Raw genomic sequence first — 9,781 nt, forward strand, 5'->3', positions numbered from 1 at the left:
GCAGAGAAAGACACAGGTCTCAGTTTAAGGAGCAAGAATGAATCACCCTTCATCCTTTAATTTGTTTTATTTGTGACTGAAATAGATTGGGTTGTTCCTGCCCACTCTCGTGAGGCCAATCTTCTTTGCTGGTTCAAATGGTAATCCTTTTCAGACACTCTCCCAGCCACACCAGAGATAATGTTTTACCGGCCACATAGCCCAGTGAAGATGACACACAGACTAAGCCACAGCATCCTGTTATTTCAGGGAATAACCAGTAATGAATGTAGCAGCGGTCACAGGCAGAGTGGAGAATGATGAGAGGCTTTCAGTGTAAAGGGCCAGGCACTTGCACAGAATGACATGAGCGTGCGCACACACTTACTCCCTCGAGTCATCCTCTATTCTCCACCAATACACTAAGCAAGAAAGAAAACTGAAAGCCAGCAGCTAAACATGACTGACTGCACAGGGGCTTCCACCTCAGTGGTATCGGAGTCACAGGTGCTAGCAGTGGTAATTTAAAAAAGAAATCAGTGGTACTCCTTTCAAGAGTTCATTTGTTCATATAATGAACAACAAACACATGTGCAAAACTACCGTACTCACACGGGAAGGTGATTTACAAAGAGTTTTCGTACAGATAATGATTTTTAAAACCTTGCTGTCTGCATGGAGTATTGCTCCAACTCAGAAAATCCCTTTTCTCAAATGCACTAGAGGCAGGACAGGACATTTTCCCAAGGCTTTCCTCAAAGCGTTCTTTACTTCCTGATTCCTCAAGCTGTAGATCATGGGGTTCAGCATGGGGATGACCATGGTGTAGAACACGGACACCATCTTGTCGGTGTCGAGGGAATGGTTGGACTTTGGCTGCAGATACGTGCAAATCAGAGTCCCATAGAATATAGTCACAGCAGTCAGATGTGAAGCACAAGTAGAGAAAGCTTTGCACCTCCCTTCAGCAGACTGGATTCTCAAGATGGCAGCCACAATGTCTAAGTAAGAAACAAGAACGGTGGTCAATGAGCTGATCATGTTGAATCCGGCAAAGATGAATATCAGGATCTCTTTGAGGCTGGTGTCTGAGCAGGCAAGGGCCATCAGAGGGACATCGTCACAGTAGAAATGATTGATTCTATTGGGGCCACAGTAGACCAACTGGAAAGTAGCTATTGTGTGGAGTAAAGCAGCAGAGAAGCTGTATAAGCAGGGTCCCAATGCCAGCGATGTGCACACCTCGTGGGACGTGACCACCACCTAGAGAAGAGGCTTGCAGGTGGCCACATAGCGGTCATAAGCCATTACTGCAAGAAGGAACAGCTCTGAAATCAAGAAGCTCAGGAAAAAGCCCGGTTGTATGGCACATGCATAGAAAGATATAGACCTGTGCTTGGTCAGGAGGGTGTCTAGGAACTTGGGAGCGATTGATGAGGAGCAATAAAGCTCTACAAAGGCCAGATTACTGAGGAAAAAGTACATGGGTGTGTGAAGCTGAGAGTCCATGCAGATTCATGAAATCATCCCAACATTTCCTATCAAAGTCAAAGAATACACTGCAAGAATGGTCACGAGGAGAATAACTTCAAACTCTCGATGGACAGAAAAGCCCAAAAGAACAAATTCTGTTACTTTGGTGGTGTTCCTTTCTGCCATTTATTCAAATCTCTCATCTGCTGTAGAAAACAAGACAAGATAGGAACATAAACACATTATGGGGACAAAATTATGCACCTATCCTATATTTTGACTTGGGAGAAATATGGTTTAATACAGTGAAACTCAAAAGAAAACAGAACATGTATTTCAGCCATGGCTCTCTCGAGCTATAATTTTCTGAGCCTAAAAATTAAAGACCATTGAAAAAGTCAACTGAAGACACATAGGAACAATAAAGTAATAAACAGAATCCTTATATATTTGTAAATATATGTAATATTTTAGGTTTAGAAAATATTAAGTTGCAGTGCAAAAGGAGAGAACAACAATTTTCCAATGTTCTATTCCTTTATTTTCTTATTGCTAGGAAAAAACAACTTTGTATATTAATGCATTATATTTTTCAGTAGATTTCATTTAGCAAATATACAGTGTGCGGAATACAAAAGTAAGCAGTATATTCAATAGGGAAAAAGGAAGCTATTAAATATTTCCACTGTGGATCAGGCACATTTTGAATCTATACACAATAAATTTAATTTTCAAATGTTGTACTTCTAAGAAGGAAAGAACAAATGTGCCTGTGAGGCTGTTGTATTTTATTTTAATTGCAACATTTATAATCAGAAATGTTCTCAACAATGCCTATTTAATTATCAGTGCTACAATAACACAAAGCAGCGCTTCTAAAATGTTGTCTTCTCTTGGGTAAGGCAGGGAGTAACTGTTTTCAGCAGGAGCCTTCGGTCTTGTGCAAGTTGAACCAGACGTCCATCATCTCCACTTCCGGCAACGCATTATTAGGGCCCCTGGATCAAGGCAGAGGGATCAGCAGCGTGGAGAGTGTTGTGCTGTGACTTGTGTAGCTGTGAGGAGGGGGACATGGGAAGGAAATGGAGCCAGAGCTCGGGCCCTTTTCCTGAACTTACTGCAAGGCCCCGCTCCTTATTTGAATTCTGCATTCAAAGGAAGTACAAAGCTATGTCCTCCCCAGCTGTCTGGGATGAATAACTCCAAGTAGCTACACTGTGCAGGTTGCTATAGCTGTACAGAGAGTTAGAGACAGGAAGTGAGCTCCATGAATTCTGTCTGTGAAGACAGACAGAAAGTGTTGATTTGGCCAATAATTTGCCCATTTTTAAACAGAGGAACATAAATCCCATCTCACTTTGTGTCATGATAAACAGCACTTTGAATATTTACATGTGAGTGTTGGAAGTTTTGTTTGAAAAATGAATAAAATACATCTTATTTTCCTTCCTTGCACATCCAAAATAAAAGGGACAGATTACATACATCCTCTTCAATTTCACATTTAGAAATACAAATAACCTTCCATTTCCGTGTATTACTTCTACCTTTCTTTGGTACACACTTATGTTGAAACTACTAAAATTTTCTCCCAAGAGAAACATTATTCTCACACATATGATCTGTTGTGCAGGAACTGGCTTTGAAAGTTGTACCAGTGGATGACAAATATTTTCTTTCTCTGAAGGGCTCCCATATCTTGGGGAGCAGATGAATTATCTGTTTACTTGGATAGAGTTGGGAGGGTTATTGAATTTTTGTGTAAATTTCAGCCGAGTCCAGCCAGGCCAGTTAGGCGGGTTCTTGAAATCTTTTTTGAGTGGGAAAAGCAGAGGGAAACTTGGAGAACGGATCTATTACAAATGACCAAAAGAATCTGTCCACTTACCTGGTTGTGGAGGAAACTTGTCCCTGAATGTTTCCCTAGGGGTCCCCTCCCCATGACACTCTCTGGTGTGAGTGGGTGACATACAGCTTTGTATAGTGAAGCCTTTATGCTTTCAGGGCTGATTCCTACTGTGCCCCAGGGAAAACTACGGAAAGACCAGCCTCTAAAGGCAAAGAGAACACGAGATTATATTTCAGTCAGACCCATCTCACAGTGGACTTTCCAAGCTTGGTTATGTGTGGAATCTACTCTGCACAATCCATACACTGCCAAGTAAAAAGAGGGTAAACATGCAAAGGTCAAACCCCCTTCCACAGCAACCCATTTAATTTTTTCTTCCTTTCATCTTCGTGAGAGGAATTCTGAATTAATCATTGTGTTTTAGAGCTACACATATTAATTTTTTAGAGTAGACACTTCTATTATTTTTCGGTGCTGTGTGGAGATTAAAATACATTTTATTCATCTAACTCCAATTTTTTGTAATATTTAACACTAAAAAATGAACTGGCACTTCTTTGCTGATGGACTGAGAAAATATTCTGAGCAGTTTTTGTCTAAAGAGCCAACCAAATGACATGACACTGCTGATCCAATAACCTACCTCTTTCTTATCAATTTATGATTAGCAAGAATTTAACAATATTATTTTTAAATGATTAAGAAGCAACTGTCTTTTATATAATAAAATTGTAATTTAAAAATATTGATACAGTGTACTTTTATGTGTCCTTTCATTTTTAAAAAACATCCTTTTTCAGAACAGCAATACAGTGTATGTGTGCTGATTGGTAAAGTTTTACAAATGCCAAAGTATGAAAAACATTTCATATTTTTCACCTCACCACACCACAATTTTCAAACACATGATAAAAATATTTAACAGTGAGGTTGACTTTTTGAGGGTACCCAGTCTTCCCTGTGTTAAACTTTATGCTTTTCCTATGCAAATAGGGAACAGAAAAACAAGTTATTTATTAGTATTAAAACTTGAAATTAGGACTTTTTAATAAATGTCAGTTGCTATATTCCATGAAAACATCTCTGAATATCTAGAGAATTGTGTGGATCTATCTATCTATCTCTCTATCTATCTATCCATCTCTATCATCTTTAATTAATGCAAAAAGTATTTTACTATGTAAATGAAGTCTAAAATTCCAAATTTTAAATTTATCTTTCACCATCTTATTGGTTTTCAGAGCCTCATTTTATGATTAGTCAAATTTTTCCCATTTATTCAAAATAGTGTGAATGTACTGTGTACCAAATACTACACTACATATTTGTGACACAGTAGTGACCGCGTATGCACCAAATCCATGCTCCCATGCCCTAGATTCTGGCAGTGAGGTTGGTATTAAGACACATAAAACTGATTTTCTCCAACTATGAGCAACTATGAAGAAAAATTCTGTTATTCTATGAGGACATGTAACCAAAAAATCAAAGTCGATGTTCTTTTGTTGAGATCTGAAATGGGTAGGAATAAAATAGAGTAATGAAATTACTTGAAATATTCCAATGTATCTATTTTTTTTCCTCTAGTTTCTATGACAATCCAGCTAGAGAGCTCTTTTTTCCCTTTATATGTCACATTAGGAAGACTATTATAGATGACTGAATGTCTTCAGACAGATTCTTTACCTACCATTCTATTCACTCAAAGATGACAGTGAAAGTTATTGATTATATTTTCATAAATAAATATGTGCACATAACACCTGCATGTATGTGTGCATATACAGACAGACACACTTTCATAGTCTCTCTATTTTCTGAATGGAGCTCACTGGTAATTTGGTTATACTTGTATCATGATTATAATTTAGCTTAAAGGTAGAACTGACATCTCTATAATAGTATACATGCTGAATGACACATGCTAGTTCATGTATTATTTATGCATTTTAAAATATGCCAGAGGAAGCACTTTTTAATGTCTGCATTTCTATTATAAATCTTTTATGCCTTTTCTTTTTCTTCCTTGGGCCAAGGAGATTTTTTTCGTTGATAGTGATGCAACCATTACAAATACATGTACATGTGTTTACAATATTTTTAAACTGACTACATTGATAGTATTTTATTAGATTTAATATTTTTACTGGCTCTTCTCTCTTAATACTCAGGAATAGTCAGAAATCTGTGCCTTCTTTATGAATAATTCTTTTGCCTTCTTACTTTTTCTTTGCTTTTCATTTTCTGATTCTTACTGCCCATCACCCTCTTCAGAATACCTTCATTACAGTTGCAGAAAAAGAAAGGCATCATTCTTCCCTGGTTTTAATTAATTAGTGTTTCGAGCCCTAGTGTCAGTAGTTGGTCATGCTGGAGTTGAATTTGAAATCTTCCTGCCTCAGCCTTCTGAGCAGCTGGGAGTTCAGGCATGAGCACTGTGCCTGGCTCTTCCTTGATTTTCCTTGAGATGTCTACGCTTTCTTTCTCCTTAAATATGATTATTACTACAGATTTGTGACAGATTATTTTTACTATGAAGTCAATGTTTTTCTTATTGCTGCATTCCTACGAATTTTATGTTATATTAACTTTTATCAAATACTTTTGGAAAATTCATTGAAAGATATTCATTTTTTTGCTAGTTTATTTATGGAATCATACACCTACATCAAGCAATGAAATAAAATTATTAGTTACAAAAACTTAGATTTTCAAGAAGAACAGATAAATAGCTGCATAATTTAAAAATACATTTAAAGTTTTACATTTAATTCTATCATACAATATTCTCAGTGTCGTTTTTCTCTATGTGATATGAATCATGTTAACACATGAACACTTGAAAATAGAATCATACTTGGTAGTGTGAACCCCTGCTAATATTTTCATACTGACAAAAACATTATTCAAAGATGTTTTCATATGTATTATAGCAACTAACATTTATACAAATCCCTAATTTCGGTTTTTAATAATTATAATAAATCACTTCCTTTTATCTTTTGCATATGAAAAGCATAAAGTTTGATACAGGGAGGAACAGCTACCCAATGTCACACAAGTTGTGTAAGTTGAAGCCAGAATCCAGTGTACACAGACACACACACACACACACACAGAAACACACACATGCATCTTTGTCATTTCTTAACCATTTATTGAGGCTTTCCCCTAATTTTTAAAACTAAATTCTGAAAGCGTCATATTCTAGTCCTTGCTTTTTCGTTACAAAAGAGTGTGTGGCTGTGCATAAATGACACTTTGCATAGGCTCCAAATAACACACAGAATTATTTCTCTGATCATTTAAACTGAACATTTTATATATTTTATCAAGTTAATTCAGTACCTGTGCTAGAGTGATTTGTTTTTAACACTTTCAAATATATATTTGCTATGCAGTGAGATTTTTATGGCCTGTGCTATTCCATCATCATAAGCATCTGATCACAGGTATGCTCACAAGGCGGGACACTGAAATCAGTAGAAACCCGGAGGCACTCACAAAGCGACAGACAGCCTGGTCTGCATTGTGCAGACTCACATAGGTCACCCTCCTGGGTCAGGGTGGCTGCCGTGATTATTTCCTGTCTCTGTGTGAGTGGGGATTTAACTGGCTGATTCTAGGGTTTTCTTTTTTCAAGACAGAATGAAACATCCCTTACTCTCTTTTAATGAATTCTGGTGGGACGTTCCAGCCATAGAACATGGTACAAAATTGCAATTTTGACCAAGATTGTACTTGCATTGAGTGGAAAGATTCTAATCAGTGACCACGCTCCCACAGTGTCTGATGCAGCCCCCTTCAGGGCAGTATCTTGGCACAAAAATTAGGCGCTCACAACCCCCTGATGCTTGCCCCTACTCCAAAGCTTAGTCATTCTATTTCTAGTCAGACTTCAAAAATTCAGAGTCACTGAGAATATTAAAAGTGCCATTTTCTGCAGCTTTCATTCTGCACCTGTTGATTTGAATTAAGTAATTACTGATCATTAAAGAAAGAGAAACTGCAGTTTGAGTGTTTGATGATGAAATTGTCTCTCTGGGTCTTATTATGAAGCTTTTCTTCACCGGAGAGAATTCCCTGCTGTACTGTCTGGGACATGAATAGTTCTCCTCCCTAATCAGCTTCCGTGGGCCTTGTTAAGGCCTTGTTAAGGTGAGTGGTTTCTCGGCTTCTGCAAGGGGACATATTAACAGAAACCTATCCTGAGAAGCACAAAGTTTAACTTTTCCATTAAGGTTAATGAAGACACAGTTTGACCCGAGTGTATTAGGGTAATTACGGTTCCCAGGGGATGTGTTTTTCCTTCTCCTTGCTGCATCCTCCTCTGGGAGCCCAGGCAGCCGGAAGAGAAGAGGATGGGAGTGAGGTGTGGGTTTCTACCCAGGCTGTCCTGCTTACAAGTTCCCTCCTAGGACAGTCACTAGCTCTGAGCCTCAGTTCTGAAGTGAAGACGACACTTTGGGCACTGGGCTGCTTGAAGAGTAGACCAGCAATGGGTATTAAACACCCTACAAACTAACAAATCAGTTATGCTGTAGAGAACATGAATACAGTGCTAATCCTACCAGTATTAGTGAGAGTGTCTAACATGTATTAACTGCTATGTCCCAGGAAAGGTGACAGAAATGCCTCTGTTTATCAGGCCATTATTTTACTCAAAGGACACCTAGGTGTAGGTTAAATGATCCCCTGATCAGATAAAAGAAAAATCTGAAATAATTAAAATTATTTGTTCAAGTTAAAGCTGATAAACATGTCCATTAGCATGTGGATTTGCACTGTACTATATGATGGATATACTTATTTACTATGTGGTTTTTCTTTCTCTAAATATACACATATATGATATATAATGTATATATCATATATGATATATAATGTATGCATTCAAAATTTATTTTAAGATATGCATACATGTTAGTTTCCCTTTGAATATCAATGACAAAATCTTGTGTGCTTTGGTTGGTTGTGGCCATAAAATGAATATTGTAATGAGAGAGAGAGAGAGAGAGAGAGAGAAAGATTATTTTCATGTCCAAACTTTACTCAGGATCCTGCCTTCTAGGCCAATCTGTGAACTTGCTTGTAAAATTCAGCTTTTTCAGGAAAATCTACCAGATAAGCTTAGTAAGAAGACCTGACCCTGATATCTGACCCTGTCGGCGTCCATCAGCTCCTGATTCCTCAGCCCGCCCACGATGTCTGACCAGGCCAGCCCACACTCAGCACCATCCCTCCTAGGGATTAAAGGAAACCTCTCTCACCACTGTGTTCCCTCAGGGCCATTTTCACCCACTGACGCCCCATGGCCTGGCTATGATTTCTGCTTTTCCTGGCTTTTCTCTCAGCGGAGCCCAATCTCTCTCTCACGTTGCAACTTGCCCCTGCCATAGTCCCTACTCCAATCGCCCCGAATGGTTTTCCTTCCTACGATTCAACAAATATCATTGAATAAATTCAGTCTTCAACGCAAACACACGCATCTACTTTTATCATTTGAATATTTAATACATCTTGACCAAGTCAACTTTTATTATTTCTCTAAAAAGATTCTCATTCCTCTAATTATGAGCTCAATGGCACAACTCAAAAAATAGCAAACTAAGTATATAAATGTTTACATTTGTCCACACAAGCATGTCATATAACATGTTTTTATTTTGAATTTTATTATTTTTACACATACCAGTCATCAAATTCCTGCTGCGGTATTCCATCAATTACAGGGTCTGTTTTGTGGAAGAACATTTTTACAATGTTACTCTTGATTACGTATCTACGCATCTATCTCTATCTCCGTCCCTGTCTATAAACGTTTTTGATTTTTGTCCTTGTACAACGTGAGTTAGACTAAACTCCTGAGTAGGTGTTACAAGCTGCTATGCAGTCATGGCCCCTTCGTAGCAACTTTCTCCCTTGTTGTTTCCCTCGCTGTCTGCTACAAAACCTTCTCCCCTTCCTTCACTGACCTCATCCCGATCTGTGTCCTTACTATGTCACTGAAATATTTCTCAGTGTGTAGCACCTTCTCCCTCTCAGAGTCGGGGCTCTAAATTGACCAGCCTGGGAAGACTTATACCAGGTACTCTTACTCTTCCGAGTACTTGATCCTGGATAGAAAACATAGAGCTAATCATCTCGTCTCAGCAGGAGTGATGCCCTCTCCTGTCACTCTACATCTGCCACTGTACTCTTTCTTTTGGTTTTTTGAAGCAGGGCATCACTATGTAGTTCAGACTGCCCTGGAACTCACTGTGTAGCCCAGGCTGGTCGCGAACTCACAGCGATCCTCCTGCCTCAGCCTCCGGAGTGCTGGGATTACAGGCATGCGGCACCACACCTGGCTCTCCCCCACTCTATTTTAATCACCCCTACTCTTTCTTTTGGTTTTTTGAAGCAGGGCATCACTATGTAGTTCAGACTGCCCTGGAACTCACTGTGTAGCCCAGGCTGGTCGCGAACTCACAGCGATCC

The 9,781-nt window shown here is 38.6% G+C and overlaps 1 pseudogene; it reads right to left on the bottom strand.

The window, feature by feature from the left end:
- Window positions 1-672: 672 nt before the first annotated feature.
- On the bottom strand, window positions 673-1,638 carry LOC104851164 (annotated as a pseudogene).
- Window positions 1,639-9,781: the final 8,143 nt, after the last annotated feature.

The sequence above is a fragment of the Fukomys damarensis genome, unplaced genomic scaffold (genome assembly GCF_012274545.1).
Source record: "Fukomys damarensis isolate Sample0158 unplaced genomic scaffold, DMR_v1.0_HiC HiC_scaffold_27, whole genome shotgun sequence".
NCBI classification, from domain to species: Eukaryota; Metazoa; Chordata; class Mammalia; order Rodentia; family Bathyergidae; genus Fukomys; species Fukomys damarensis.